General features: G+C 41.0%; 2 long non-coding RNA genes across 2 annotated transcripts; both read left to right on the top strand.

Moving 5' to 3' along the window:
- Positions 1 to 1,598: 1,598 nt before the first annotated feature.
- LOC129457296 (uncharacterized) lies at positions 1,599 to 2,474 on the top strand. The gene is made up of 3 exons (XR_008649181.1): positions 1,599 to 1,706; positions 1,804 to 1,837; positions 2,069 to 2,474. It is a non-coding gene; the product is annotated as an uncharacterized LOC129457296 (long non-coding RNA).
- Positions 2,475 to 13,215: 10,741 nt separating this feature from the next.
- LOC129457294 (uncharacterized) lies at positions 13,216 to 14,103 on the top strand. Its single transcript, XR_008649180.1, has 3 exons — positions 13,216 to 13,323; positions 13,421 to 13,454; positions 13,698 to 14,103. It is a non-coding gene; the product is annotated as an uncharacterized LOC129457294 (long non-coding RNA).
- The last annotated feature ends 1,252 nt before the right edge of the window (positions 14,104 to 15,355 follow it).

The raw sequence follows: 15,355 nt of genomic DNA, 5'->3' as shown, positions 1-15,355 counted from the left end.
GTACAGTGTCAGGGTGCTGGATTTCACCACCCGCCTACACCTCTCAAGCCCGAGTGACATTCCAGTGTCTGTGCTGTAGATCCTGCAGTGGGGAAAGTGCGTCTCCTTGGTATATGCCACATTTGATGGTCACTTGTGCAAGCGACTTGCCATTGGCCTCAAGGGTGGTTTTCCACAACCTCACTGATTTTGCAATGAAGGCTCTTAGTGCCCTGTTGATGTTGTACAGCTCCATTCAGTGATCCATGTGTGTGGCAATGAGTCATAGGCTTTCAAGGCAGTCCACAGGTTGGTTTTACAGGTTCTGCAGTCTCGGGCAACTGTTCAGTCGACGAGGAGCTGGTGTTAGGCTCCCCTGGTATCTTTGCCGATGCCCTTCTGCGCTGTGCTCATGTATTGATCCATGTGTCACTTATCTTAGCCGTGATGATGCCTGACATGAGCTTCCATGTTGTGGAGAGACAGGTTATTTTATTGCCATCGTCTGTGAACACAGTTCACAAAATAGGAACTTGCTTCGGTGATAAAGTGCAACATAAAACACACTGAATGAATACAAATACAAATAAGGGCATGCACAAAGTTAAAAGATATGCTTAAAAAATAAAAAAGTACTTAGAGGGAGAAAAAATATATACAACAGCAGCATCAGAACAACAGTGCAAACGTGACTTATTAAAATTACCGGTGTTATAAAGTGTCCAGTTTGTGCAAATATTATAAAGTGTTAATGAGACAAACTGCAGAGGGGAAGAAACTGTTCTTATGACGAGAGGTTCTGGTCCCAATGGACCGTAGCCTCCTGCCAGAGGGAAGTGGCTCAAATAGTCAATGTCCAGGGTGAGAAGTGTCAGCTGCTCTACGGCCTGCTCCCCCCGAGTCCTGGAGACAGGTCCTGTAGAGATGGAAGGCTGCAGCCAATCACCTTCTCAGCAGAGGCACAATGCGCTGCAGTCTCTGTCCCTGGAACCAGTGAACCACACAGTGATGGAGGTGAGGATGGACTCAATGATGGCCGTGCAAATCTGCATCGTCATCTGGACCGGCAACTTGCCTTTCTTCAGCTGCCGCAGGTAGAACATCTTGTGCTGGGCTTTCTTGATGAGGGAGCTGATGGTCGGCTCCCACTTGAGATTCTGGGTGAGATTTACATTATTTAAGCATGAGTTTGTGGAAAAACATTGTGAAGAAAAGCACAAAAGGAGACAGGAAGGACAGGAAGTTCTAAAACAAAATACCTCTACCTATGTCATCAACCCCAAAAATGACATCCAAACTGCAGAGATAACTTACTGTTCCTGTAAGGAATTTTTCTGGCAGTTTAAACCTTCATTTAACAAAATAAAGGTGTTGTCATTTACTTTTATCAGTCTAATTATAGGTATTATTTAGTCATTTAGACACTTGTTTGGCCCTTATTAATATGGTGCTTGCTGGGTAAGAGTTATGGAATTAGCAGGGCGGCAACTGTTGTACTTGGTAATTAATCAGCTCTTGTCTTTTGTGGTGGCTTGGTGTTGGTTGGGTGTTCCTCTTGATCCTAAATAATACCTTGAATAGTATAATATAATAATACCTTGGTTATCCAAATGTATATAAAAGAAGCTGCTCCTCTCACTTCACTACGGAGCCAAAGAGCAGCCAACTCTAGACCAGAAGGAGCCAGAGCACCGCTTCACTTCACTCCAGGCAAAATGAGCAAACTGGTACAGACTTGCATCTTTTTAACCCTGATGAGATTTGACACAATCTAACTATGTCTCCAACTGTTTTCTCATTAATCTGTCTTTATTTCATCTATAGTTTGTATTCCTCTTCTTGGCCGGACTGGTCTGTGGTAAGTGCACTTTTTCAAATGTTGTACTATTTACTATTTCAGTTTGGTTAGATTTACTATTTACTACTACTACTACTACTTAGACCTGCCACAGTAATTACTATATTGACATACTGTTCAAAACACTGTAGATGGAACACTATTTTTTGTGGGTGAATATTTTTACAGTATACTACTACTACTACTATTGGTACGACTTCTACTACTAATCAATCAATTTACCACATCCAGAAACCTACCAGCAGTTCGTACCCATACCTGTGCCAGATAAACCGAATGGCTGTGATAACCCTGCTGCTCAACTGAAGGGGGAGAACAGCGATCGTGCAGTCATCGATGGTAATAAAGGCCTGCACCTTGGACAGGAAACGGCTCCGCCCCCTTTCATTACGATACCAATGCCATAAATAATAAAGGAAGAGCAAAGGGAAGCTGCATTCAGAAGAATAATCAATGTACTGCTGTATCACATCTGTGTAGTTCTGTAATCATCTGGATTGTGGCTGTCATTATGTGGTTCTTCTGTCTTAAGCCAGTCTATGTTCCTTATGGTCCATCAGTAAGGAATGAGTGTCAATGAATGGCTAAAAAACCTTTTAACTATGATCTATTGCATATATAAAAAATAAAAAAAAATGTTGGAAATCAAATGTTACGTGTGTGTTTTGGAGTTGTTACACTTTTGAGTCTCTTTCATCCTGTGCTAAATCAGAGATCTCACATTTCATTGTGGTGTCAATTGAGGGAATGTACAGTAAGAAAAAAAAAAAAGAATTAGCTTTACCTGGGATCCAGAATAAACACTTCTCCGATACTTTACAAAGATATGAGTCTGGTCATTGGTAAATCTTCCTGAGTTCAGATGGACGTGATTGACCAGTGGATTAGCCAATCAGGGACAGGCATGGTCTGTCTATTAAAACAAAAACAAATATGGCTGCTTATGAAGGGGGGAAAAAGCCAAAAGAAAACTACACGGGACTGACAAACATCGTAGATTTCTGTGGAATCAGTGAGCGAAGCACTAAACTATGAATCCTATCACACATCACTTACTGTTTAACAACTTGATCTCAGGCAAACCAAACAACCCTAAAACCCATAGAATCACTGTACAAACAATAAAAATACTGGATAAAAATTTGTGGACTCACTCTAGGGGTAGTGCAGCAGACTGCATACTTCCTCTGAGGAAAAGTGGAGTGTTTTTCCTATCACATTCTCTCAGCAGTGACAACATCAGAGACTTAACCTCATACAGTCTACTTAAAAACACGTGAACAACTGACTAATAACACATCAGACCTGTGATCATTAATGTGCTGTCCTCACCTTCTCCTGTCCCTGCTGTGTGCTCTGTTCTATGTTTGATTTCTCAAGTGGCGGGAGAGGAGTGGGAGAAAAGGGGAAGAGGAGCAGGGCCTTTCTTTGCCTTTACTGCAGCTGTTGCACACAGGCAGTGTGCGCCGAGCACCCGGTGTGTGAAGAGAGCCGGTATGTGCTGAGCACCTGGTGTGTGAAGAGAGCCGGTGTGTGCTGAGCACCTGGCGTGTGAAGAGAGCCGGTGTGTGAAGAGAGCCGGTGTGTGAAGAGAGCCGGTGTGTGAAGAGAGCCGGTGTGTGCTGAGCACCTGGTGTGTGAAGAGAGCCAGTGTGTGCTGAGCACCTGGTGTGTGAAGAGAGCCGGTGTGTGAAGAGAGCCGGTGTGTGCTGAGCACCTGGTGTGTGAAGAGAGCCGGTGTGTGAAGAGAGCCGGTGTATGCTGAGCACCTGGTGTGTGAAGAGAGTCGGTGTGTGAAGAGAGCCGGTGTGTGAAGAGAGCCGGTGTGTGCTGAGCACCTGGTGTGTGAAGAGAGCCGGTGTGTGAAGAGAGCCGGTGTGTGCTGAGCACCTGGTGTGTGAAGAGAGCCGGTGTGTGAAGAGAGCCGGTGTGTGCTGAGCACCTGGTGTGTGAAGAGAGCCGGTGTGTGAAGAGAGCCGGTGTGTGCTGAGCACCTGGTGTGTGAAGAGAGCCGGTGTGTGAAGAGAGCCGGTGTGTGCTGAGCACCTGTTGTGTGAAGAGAGCCGGTGTGTGCTGAGCACCTGATGTGTGAAGAGAGCCGGTGTGTGCTGAGCGCCCGGTATACGGCAAGCGCCCGGTGTGTGAAGAGAGCCGGTGTGCGCAAGCTCATAGAAAATAACGGAGGAGACTCTTTTGCAGAGCGACAAAGCGTTCAGGTGTGCGTTGGCCTTGTCTCTTGTAGATTTGAAGCTTGGGTTCCTCAGTCTGTGTTGAATTTGAATTATTGACTGTGTTGACAACCAATCTATGGCCCTCGATCGGCCCTCCCCGTCATCTGCATTTCATTATGTGGCTTTTGATAACAATAGTTTGGACACTTGTTCTAATAATACAGAAGACTGCAACAGATAAATGAAAATCTGAACTTAAAGCTGCAAGCGGCCATGATGGCCTTCGCCACCTTGTACACAGTCCTTCCACGCACCCGCCTCCAACCAGTAACAGTCCCCGCATTTTAAGGGCGCTATAGTGGCCAATGGCAGTGTACTCTTCTTAAAATGTGAGGACATGTGTGGTTGTCAAAGAAACTGGAAATGAAGACTTTTTTAACTGCACGAAAACCAGAAGTATTGGAGGAAGTGTCTGGAAAGAAAAGTCATCTCTTTCTGAATAACATTCGTACATTTTGATTACATGTTGAATACTGTTCCACTACTGGCAGTGTCAAGTGCTTTTTAACCATACAGCTTTCCCACTGGAAACGAAAGGCTTCACACTGACTCTGTTCATTTCCAACAGGTGAAAAATCTTCAAAGAAATATTAACATCCAATCAATAATAATACAATTCAAGTCAAGTATGTGATTTTTTTTTTGAGTCACACTAATCCCCATAGGCTAATGCAAATACCTTTACCCATATTTTCACGACAACATAATATAAAGCACTTCATTTATAAGTATTTATTTTAGTCAGAGTTGTTATGATTATTGTTATGATTATGATGATTATTATTGTTATTATTGTTTCAATCATCAAATCATGCTTACATTTATAATATAATATTTGTCATATGCATACTCATATCAGCCCAGTTATTTTTCTTGTTTTACCCAAACAAAATAAACCATGATTTAAGTAAAATCAATAAAATAATTTACCACAGAATTGTTAACAAAATAATTAAATCCAAAACAAAACCTCATCATTGACGTAACAACTGCTGCTTGACGGGGAGTAACGGGGTACGATTAAGCCTACCCAGTTCACCGATAAGGCAAACCAATAGTCCAAACTGAAAGCAGTGCTCAGCAGTAGTCCATGGGACTGAGCCTGTTCCTGTGACTTTTTTACCCTTCAGCTGTTGCCGACACCTGGATCATCTGCACATGACTTAGAGACCAGTGCGACGACACAGAATAGATCACAGATTGTGAGGCTGATAAATGCGCAGACTGCCACAACAAACAGTTTCTATGTTTAATTGATGATTTTTTAGATGATGTAAATATAAAATAGAAGAAGCTGAACTATAATGTAAAATGAAAATGAGATCTGAGAGCAGAGCCTTTAGGGGAGCTGAACCAGATCTCACTAGACTCAACAACATCAACAGCGTAACACAATGGTTTTATTTATTTATGAAAAATGACTCTGAAGACCTGTATGGTATTTAGCTGACATTACAAGGCACATTATCTAAGTTAAAAAAAACTTTTTCCATGTATTCAAGCAAAATGTGTCTTGTCCCAGTACAGATATATTGTAAAAGCAGCTCTTGAGGTCATGAAGAGAGAAACAACGAGGCCAGTTACGTCGCCCGGACTGGCGTTACCGGGGCCCCACCCTGGAGCCAGGCCTGGGGTGGGTGCTTGGCAGCGAGCGCCTGGTGGCCAGGCCTTTGGCCTGGGATCACAAAATAAGTTAATGGAGCGTTTGACAAAGCGCCGCACACACGAGCCGGATGTTTTCCCGAGTGACCCTTGTGCACGTGCCGGACGTCTGCGAAAACAGAAATGTTTGTTTGTACACCTTAGCAAATAAAAAAAGGATCACAAAATTCTAACTGATGGAACACGCAACGCACAATCACCAAGCTTTATGCCCAAGAAGAAGCAAGAAGCTGTCCAGAGGGTCATAAAAGCAGCTCAGAAGACCATTGGCAGCCCTCTCAGGTCATTGGCTGACTTACACACTTTCCACTGTCTTAAAAAGGGCCAGCACATCCTGGGGATACCTCACACCCCGGACACTCTCTGTTTGAACTATTACCGTCGGGTCGGAGATATAGATCAATCAGAGCAAGGACAAATAGGCTGAAGAATAGTTTTTATCCTACAATCATAACTATACAAAATAAACATACCCGCACTTACTAAATCTATGTATATTTTTTATATATTTATTATTTGTATGTGATTGTGAAATAGGTGGGATGTATGTGTGTGTGATGTATGTGTGAGGGGGGTTTGTTTTTCTTAGCACCTTAAACTGCTCGACACTTTTTAAATCTCGTTGTACATGTGGCATGTTGCAATGACAATAAAGATCTATTCTATTCTATTCTATTCTAAGAAAGGTGATTTAGAGCAATACTAAGGCTTAATCTGGCGCTTGTGATACTTCACGACTCTCCTTCTTAAAGGTTCAGGTCAGATGCAGTAGGACACCAGCAGGTACACAGGCCTACTGCCACACTTGCATTATATAATATAATGATACCTTGTTCAGCCAAATGTAGATAAAAGAAGCTGCTTCTCTCATTTCACCAAGGAGCCAAAGAGCAGCCAACTGTTTCAACTGTTTCATGGCTACTATTGCGGCTTCTACTTCTACTACTACTATTGTTACTGATACTACTACTGGTAGTACTGCATCCGATACTACTACTTTTGGTGCGCCTTCTTCTGCTTCTACTACTGCTTGTACTACCACTAATACTATTACTAATACAACAACTACTACTCCTTCTACTACTAATTTATTGATTTACCACATCCAGAAACCTACCAGGATTTGCTAATTGTCGCTGTCCCACCACCACAAAGCTCGAATGCTGAAACTGAAAGTAGCAGTAGTGACAATGGCGGCGATGAAGACAGCCAAAGTGATGAAGGCCATGTCCATTCAGAATCTAAGAGCAGCAATCTTTAAATTTTTATTTTGAATGAGTGAGTGTGCTTGCATCTTCACAAACCTGATTTGCTGTTCCTTTGAATTAATATTCCACAGTATATGGTATAAAACTCATCCATCTTGACTTCCGGGATGGCGAGGGAGCAATTGGCAGCATAATTTCTTAGCTCCCCGACGGCCCACTATTTCCCCGGTAAAAGTATCATAATTAGAAATAAAAGTTGTCAGTATTATGTCAGGGGGCAATAAAAGGAAGACTAGAGCAAATCTGCAGGACATTGCAAACGAAGAGGACTCTTTATCCGCGAAGGCTGCCGCGGCTAACAAGCTAACAGCAAACGTGACCATGGATGCTATTCAAGCTAACATTATAGCAGAGCTGAGAAACGTCCAAAATGATATAAAGAAGGAACTTAACGACAGACTTGACATGCTAAAGACTGAAATGGCTGGCTTTAGAGAAGAAATTGGAAAGTGTATGGACAGTTTTAATGCAGACTTAAAACATGTCACACAGAGAGTCGGCGAGGCCGAGCAGAGAGTAGCTGACATGGAGGAGTTCAATGTTGACGTCAAAGACGCTCTGGAGCACACTCTACAGCTACAACTGGAACTCCAAAGACAACTATCAGACCTAGAAGCCCGCTCCCGCAGAAATGATATCCGAATTCATGGGATTGTTGAGGGGGCGGAGGGGACCAATATTCAAATGTTTACAGAAGATTTTCTTAAATCTGAGCTCTCCCTCGCTGACGCTCCTTTAGCCATACAGCGCTGTCACCGTTCTCTGGGGCCCAGACCGCCGCCGAGCCCTAACCCCAGATCTATCGTAATATGTTTTTTGGAATACAAGATGAAGGAGAAGGTTCTCCGCTCTGCTTGGAGCAAAGGGGATATTCAGTTTAATGGAAGGCGTATATATTTTGACCAAGACTACCCCAGTGATCTGCTTCTTAAACGTAAAGCCTACAACCCCGTCAGGAAAATGCTCAAAGAAAAAGAATATCGCTTCCAAACTCTTTACCCAGCCAGACTCCGCGTATTTTACGACGGAGGCAATGACACCGTGGTTTATAACAATGTGGAGGAAGCCACGGACGACTTAAAGAAAAGAGGGCTTTTGCAGGCAGAAGCGGAGGACGCAACGCACCCGGCTCCCTCTCCCAGACAGAGGAGACCTACGTGGAAATCCGCGCGTGTAACAAAGGGTTGGAACAGAGAAGAGCTGACGAGAAGCATCCAGGAAAAGTTGAAGGTGTTTAAAAGAGGCACCGTGTGATTCAAGGCAAGCTTCTGCGTGGTATAGCAGTGCAAGCAATATTACACCTGCGCACCGCTAACTGAATCACCATATCTGATTGGCCGTCGGGGAAATTGCTTCCCCACCTTGCGCCACCACGATGGATAGTAGATGGAGGGTGGCAGCACTGCGAGGGATTCCCTGTTTCCCCAGGGATTCCCCTCCCAACTTTGAAGGTGGACTTATACTTCACTTTTGGAGGTCACGTATGTTCCATGTTCTGGTATGTTCTTGTTTTTTTATTTTGCAGACCCATGTGTGTTTTTCAGAGCATCTACAAATTTCTATGTTTAGTTTGTACCTTTCTCTTGATGGCGGGTAGACAACAGTATACAGTTATCACTCTCAATGTAAATGGTCTTCATAACCCCATTAAAAGGGCTAAAGTCATTGCTAAAATGAAAAGAGGAAAATATGATATAATATTTTGGCAGGAAACTCATCTTTCTGCCACAGAGCACGAAAAGATAAGCAAAATGGGGTTTAAAAATATGTACTACTCCTCATTTATAAATGGTCATTCTAGAGGAGTTGCCATCCTACTACCAAATAGAGTGAACTTTCAGTACACATCTCAGGTTAGTGACAAGGAAGGACGTTATATCTTAGTTAAAGGATATATAGACAATAAAGAAGTGACTCTGTTAAACGTGTATAGACCTCCAGGCAAAGACGAATGCACGATTAAGAAGATTTTTGATCTTATTGCAACAGAAATATCAGGTGTACTTATAAGTGGAGGGGATTGGAATGTCTGTCTTAACCCTTTTATAGATTCCTCCAGTAAAATGAAAAAAACCCAACCAGAAGCAATATTGGTTAAGAAAATGCTTAAGGAACTAGGAATGATGGATGTATGGAGAAACTTGCATCAATCAGATAAGAGTTATACTTTTTTCTCACACTCCCATCAGGTATATTCAAGATTAGATTATTTTTTTATGTTGACGTCTGACAGACATAGAATTGTTAATTGCGAAATAGGTGTCAGAGATGTATCTGACCATGCAGGGGTGTGCTTGACCCTCCATTTGGATAATGATCGCAAAGAAACTCTATGGAGACTTAACACAAGTTTCCTAAAAGATGATAAGTTCAATGACTTCGTAGAGAAGGAACTGAAAGATTATATGGATCATAATAGTATTAATGATATTTCTCCCAGTGTAGTGTGGGATGCGCTAAAGGCCGTACTTAGAGGTAAATTGATTATGTGGTCCTCTTTTAAGAAAAGGCAAAAGGAAAGTTACATGAAACATGTATCTGACAAACTGAAGATTTTAGAAAAGGAACACATGCAAAACAAAAACAATGATATCCTAATAAAGATCAACGAAACAAAACAAATTTTGAACAAACTGTATGAGGATCAAATAGAAAAGAAGTCAAAATTTATAAAGCAAAATTATTATGAAAATGGTCCTAAATCTAAGAAACTTCTTGCTTGGAGGATACGTAAACAACAGGCCGAAAGATTTATACATAAAATGAAGAGCCCTCTTGATGACAATATATGTCATGATCTAAAAGACATACAGAATTCCTTTGTGGCATATTATGAACAATTGTATACCCAACCCCACTCTGCAAATGTTGAAGCTATTAATCATTTTCTTTCTTCACTTGATTTACCATCCATAGGAACTGAACAAAACGAGAGGTTAAATCGGGAAATAACAGATGAAGAAATTAGTAAAGCCATCTCAAAGTTGAAAACCAACAAAATGGCCGGAGAAGATGGTTATCCAGCTGAGTGGTATAAACATTTTCGACATTTAATACTTCCGCCACTTAGGGCTTGCTTTAATCATGTTTTAAGGGGCGGGGAGATACCACCATCTTGGAAAAGAGCAGTGATTTCAGTGATCCATAAACCAGGTTAAGACAGAATTCTATGCAGCTCTTATCGTCCAATATCAATTTTAAATATTGATTATCGAATATTTGCCACGATACTAGCTCAGCGGCTCGAGGCTATTGTTTCAGAATTGACAGACACTGATCAATCTGGATTTGTCCGCAATAGACAGACTCATGATAATATTAGACGCGCTTTACATCTCATTAATAAAATGAAAAACATAGAATCTATAGCAGTTAGTCTTGATGCTGAAAAAGCATTTGATTCTGTCGGTTGGGAATATCTTTATTTGGTCCTGAACAGGTTCGGTTTTAACAGTAAAATAATTAGATGTATAAAATCTTTATACGATTCCCCATCTGCCAGGATCAAAATCAATGGGGACTTGTCTGACTCATTACATTTAGAGAGAGGCTGTCGTCAGGGATGCCTCCTCAGCGCAACCCTGTTTGCACTTTTTATTGAGCCTTTGGCTCAGGCTATCAGAGAACATACAGATATTTCAGGGTTTACTGTAGGAGACACCATAAACAAAGCTTGTTTATACGCAGATGATGTCCTTTTAACATTATCTAACCCCAAGGTCAGTTTACCTAATCTTTTGTCCTTGTTGCGAGACTTTGGTACATATTCTGGTTACAAACTGAATCTACAGAAAACCCAAATAATCTCTTTTAATTATTTGCCCTCTCCTGAGATTCGCAAGATGACAAATTTTAATTGGAAGAATAAAAGCATCAAATACTTGGGAGTACATATACCAAAGGATTTATCATTAATCTTTGAAGAAAATTATACTACTCTAACCACTAACATTAAAGCGGATTTACAGCAATGGTCCCTGTTGCCAATGAATATGTATAATAGGATTGACATAATAAAAATGAACCTCTTGCCAAGGTTTCTTTACCTTTTCCAGGCACTGTCAGTTGAGATACCCTCCAAGCAGTTCAATGAGTGGAATAGAATGATCTCAAATTTTATTTGGGGAAATAAAAAAACAAGAATAAAGTTTCAAATATTACAGTTACGAAGAGAGGAGGGTGGACTAGCCCTACCATGGTTAGAGGGATACTATAAAGCAGCTCAGCTACGAGTTCTGATAAATTGGTGCGATCCTTGCTGTGAGGCTAAATGGAAAGAGACTGACCAGTCATACTTTGATGTGCCTCTTCAGTCCATGCTCGGTGATCAGTCTCTTCTTAAAAAGTACTTAGACTCAAACCTGTTGCCTGTCTGGATAAAAGTACCAATAAATATATGGAATAAAATACTTAAAAACAAAAACATAGAAAGAAATGCCAGATTACTGCGCTGGCCGGCTTTTGATTCAGAGTTTCTACCGGCACGGACAGATAATGGGTTTCGACAGTGGTCATGGCGGGGTATCACTGGTTATTGGACTATATCAAACAATGGTGTTTTGAAAAGTTACATGGAACTCTCAGTCGCGCATAATTTGGACAAACATGACCTCTTTAGATATTTTCAGCTAAGACACTATTTTGATAGAGAAATTAAATTTACTGAAGAAGAAAGTGATCTGGTGAAATTTTTTCTAGAAGCTTGTAAAGGCAACACACCCAAGAAACAAATAACCACAATTTATAAATGTTTGCAAGCAGCGAGAAATATTTCCACTACATGTATTAAGGAGGCATGGGAAAAGGACGCTGGGGTTAAAATATCGGAGGATGACTGGTCAAATATCTGTAAAACTACTATGACTACCTCAAGTTCAGGACTTTGGAGGGAATTTATGTGGAAAAATATGGTGCGTTTTTTTGTAACACCTTATATTAGGAGCAAACATTGTAATGACCCAGGCAAAGCACAATGCTGGAGAGACTGTGGCAATGACAGAGCTGGACATTTCCATATTTTTTGGAACTGTGACAAGATCGCCCACTACTGGACATCGGTGATAAGAGTAATCCAAGATATATTTGGGCCTGGCTTGACATGGGGATTCACTGAAGTCTATTTGAGTAAACTTCCACATGGGATGCTAAGATCCGATAAATATCTTTTGTCAATACTACTAGGTGGAGCGAAGAAGGCCATAACCCGCAAATGGTTGTGTAAGGACGAACCTACACTCACTGACTGGATTCAAGTTGTCACTGAGATCTATGACATGGAGAGACTGACCTTTTCACTGAGACTTTCTGTTGACAAATGTAAAAGATATTGGGAGAAATGGACTTGTTATATTGAAAAACTAGTTATATGATCATGTTAATGGAATAACTGTGCATTGTTTCTATACTTTTTCCTGGATGCTCTGTATTGTTTTTGTGGTCTGCTGTTTTGTTTTTGTTTTTTTGTTTTTTTTTTTTGTTTTTTTGTTGTTCTAAAATACTTATAAAACCCCCAATAAAAATAAAGTTTAAAAAAAACAAACAAAAAAAAACAAACTCATCCATCTTAATGGAGAATGTTCCGAAGTGTGGTTTTAACTTTCTATTTCCATAGAATCAAACAGGTGGCGTGCCTCCTCCGGAGAGTTGCCAGGTGCTGCTGAATCAATGTTTATGATTAAAGTGCATATGACAGGTATTCAGATTTTTTCAAATTGCGACCTGGTTTGGTGGGATAGTACGTTTCTATTTATATTTTTATCATAGTTTTACATCATTTAAGCATGAGTTTGTGGAAAAACATTGTGAAGAAAAGCACAAAAGGAGACAGAAAGGACAGGAAGTTCTAAAACAAAATACCTCTACCTATGTCATCAACCCCAAAAATGACATCCAAACTGCAGAGATAACTTACTGTTCCTGTAAGGAATTTTAACCTTCAGTTTAAACCTTCATTTAACAAAATAAAGGTGTTGTCATTTACTTTTATCAGTCTAATTATAGGTATTATTTAGTCATTTAGACACTTGTTTGGCCCTTATTAATATGGTGCTTGCTGGGTAAGAGTTATGGAATTAGCAGGGCGGCAACTGTTGTACTTGGTAATTAATCAGCTCTTGTCTTTTGTGGTGGCTTGGTGTTGGTTGGGTGTTCCTCTTGATCCTAAATAATACCTTGAATAGTATAATATAATAATACCTTGGTTATCCAAATGTATATAAAAGAAGCTGCTCCTCTCACTTCACTACGGAGCCAAAGAGCAGCCAACTCTAGACCAGAAGGAGCCAGAGCACCGCTTCACTTCACTCCAGGCAAAATGAGCAAACTGGTACAGACTTGCATCTTTTTAACCCTGATGAGATTTGACACAATCTAACTATGTCTCCAACTGTTCTCTCATTAATCTGTCTTTATTTCATCTATAGTTTGTATTCCTCTTCTTGGCCGGACTGGTCTGTGGTAAGTGCACTTTTTCAAATGTTGTACTATTTACTATTTCAGTTTGGTTAGATTTACTATTTACTACTACTACTACTACTTAGACCTGCCACAGTAATTACTATATTGACATACTGTTCAAAACACTGTAGATGGAACACTATTTTTTGTGGGTGAATATTTTTACAGTATACTACTACTACTACTATTAGTACGACTGCTACTACTACTTCTACTACTAATCAATCAATTTACCACATCCAGAAACCTACCAGCAGTTCGTACCCATACCTGTGCCAGATAAACCGAATGGCTGTGATAACCCTGCTGCTCAACTGAAGGGGGAGAACAGCGATCGTGCAGTCATCGATGGTAATAAAGGCCTGCACCTTGGACAGGAAACGGCTCCGCCCCCTTTCATTACGATACCAATGCCATAAATAATAAAGGAAGAGCAAAGGGAAGCTGCATTCAGAAGAATAATCAATGTACTGCTGTATCACATCTGTGTAGTTCTGTAATCATCTGGATTGTGGCTGTCATTATGTGGTTCTTCTGTCTTAAGCCAGTCTATGTTCCTTATGGTCCATCAGTAAGGAATGAGTGTCAATGAATGGCTAAAAAACCTTTTAACTATGATCTATTGCATATATAAAAAATAAAAAAAAATGTTGGAAATCAAATGTTACGTGTGTGTTTTGGAGTTGTTACACTTTTGAGTCTCTTTCATCCTGTGCTAAATCAGAGATCTCACATTTCATTGTGGTGTCAATTGAGGGAATGTACAGCAAGAAAAAAAAAAAAGAATTAGCTTTACCTGGGATCCAGAATAAACACTTCTCCGATACTTTACAAAGATATGAGTCTGGTCATTGGTAAATCTTCCTGAGTTCAGATGGACGTGATTGACCAGTGGATTAGCCAATCAGGGACAGGCATGGTCTGTCTATTAAAACAAAAACAAATATGGCTGCTTATGAAGGGGGGAAAAAGCCAAAAGAAAACTACACGGCACTGACAAACATCGTAGATTTCTGTGGAATCAGTGAGCGAAGCACTAAACTATGAATCCTATCACACATCACTTACAACTTGATCTCAGGCAAACCAAACAATCCTAAAACCCACAGAATACAATGATTTTCAAATCCTTTTCAAACTATATTGAACTGAATAAACTACAAAGACATGATATTTAATGTTCAAACTGATAAACTTTGTTATTTTTAATGCAAATATTCACTAATTTTCAATTTGATGCCTCCAACACGTTCCAATAAAGCTGGGACAGGGGCAACAAAAGAATGAGAAAGTTGAGGAATGCTTAAAATCCACCTGTTTGGAACATTCCACAGATCCATCCATCCATCCATTTTCTTCCGCTTATCCGGGGCCGGGTCGCGGGGGCAGCAGTCTAAGCAGGGACTCCCAAACTTCGCTCACCCCAGACATGTCCTCCAGCTCCTCCGGTGGGACCCCAAGGCGTTCCCAGGCCAGACGAGAGACATAGGCTGTGTCTCAATTCGCCCACCTGGCCTTAGAATCACCATTGGAAGGGCGGTTCGAAGGGCAGTAATGTCATTTCCGGCGCGACAAGGGCTGTCCCATTTCAACCCACCCTACTGAATGCGGCCGACAAACCTGCCCTTCCCTTTGCACCGTTTCCATGGAGATCAGACGTAACCGAAGCCTGCATCCGTGCACACTTCACGCACTTCTATATCCCGTCATGCACCGCGCCTACGCAAAAAAGAGAAGAAAATGGAGTCCGTTGCGCAATATACGTTCAAATGTTCGTACTGGTTTACCTCATCTACAACAGAGCAACATGAAACTGTTAAATCTGAATAAAGATAAGTACAGGCCGTGTGTTTGATGATTAAAAAGGAGGAGAGTTACATGGAATAAAGGAATGTGCAGTT

The sequence above is a fragment of the Periophthalmus magnuspinnatus genome, chromosome 21, assembly GCF_009829125.3.
Source record: "Periophthalmus magnuspinnatus isolate fPerMag1 chromosome 21, fPerMag1.2.pri, whole genome shotgun sequence".
In the NCBI taxonomy this organism is placed as follows: Eukaryota; Metazoa; Chordata; class Actinopteri; order Gobiiformes; family Gobiidae; genus Periophthalmus; species Periophthalmus magnuspinnatus.
The sequence above is the reverse complement of the archived record's forward strand: the minus strand, read 5'-3'. Positions and strand labels throughout refer to the sequence as shown.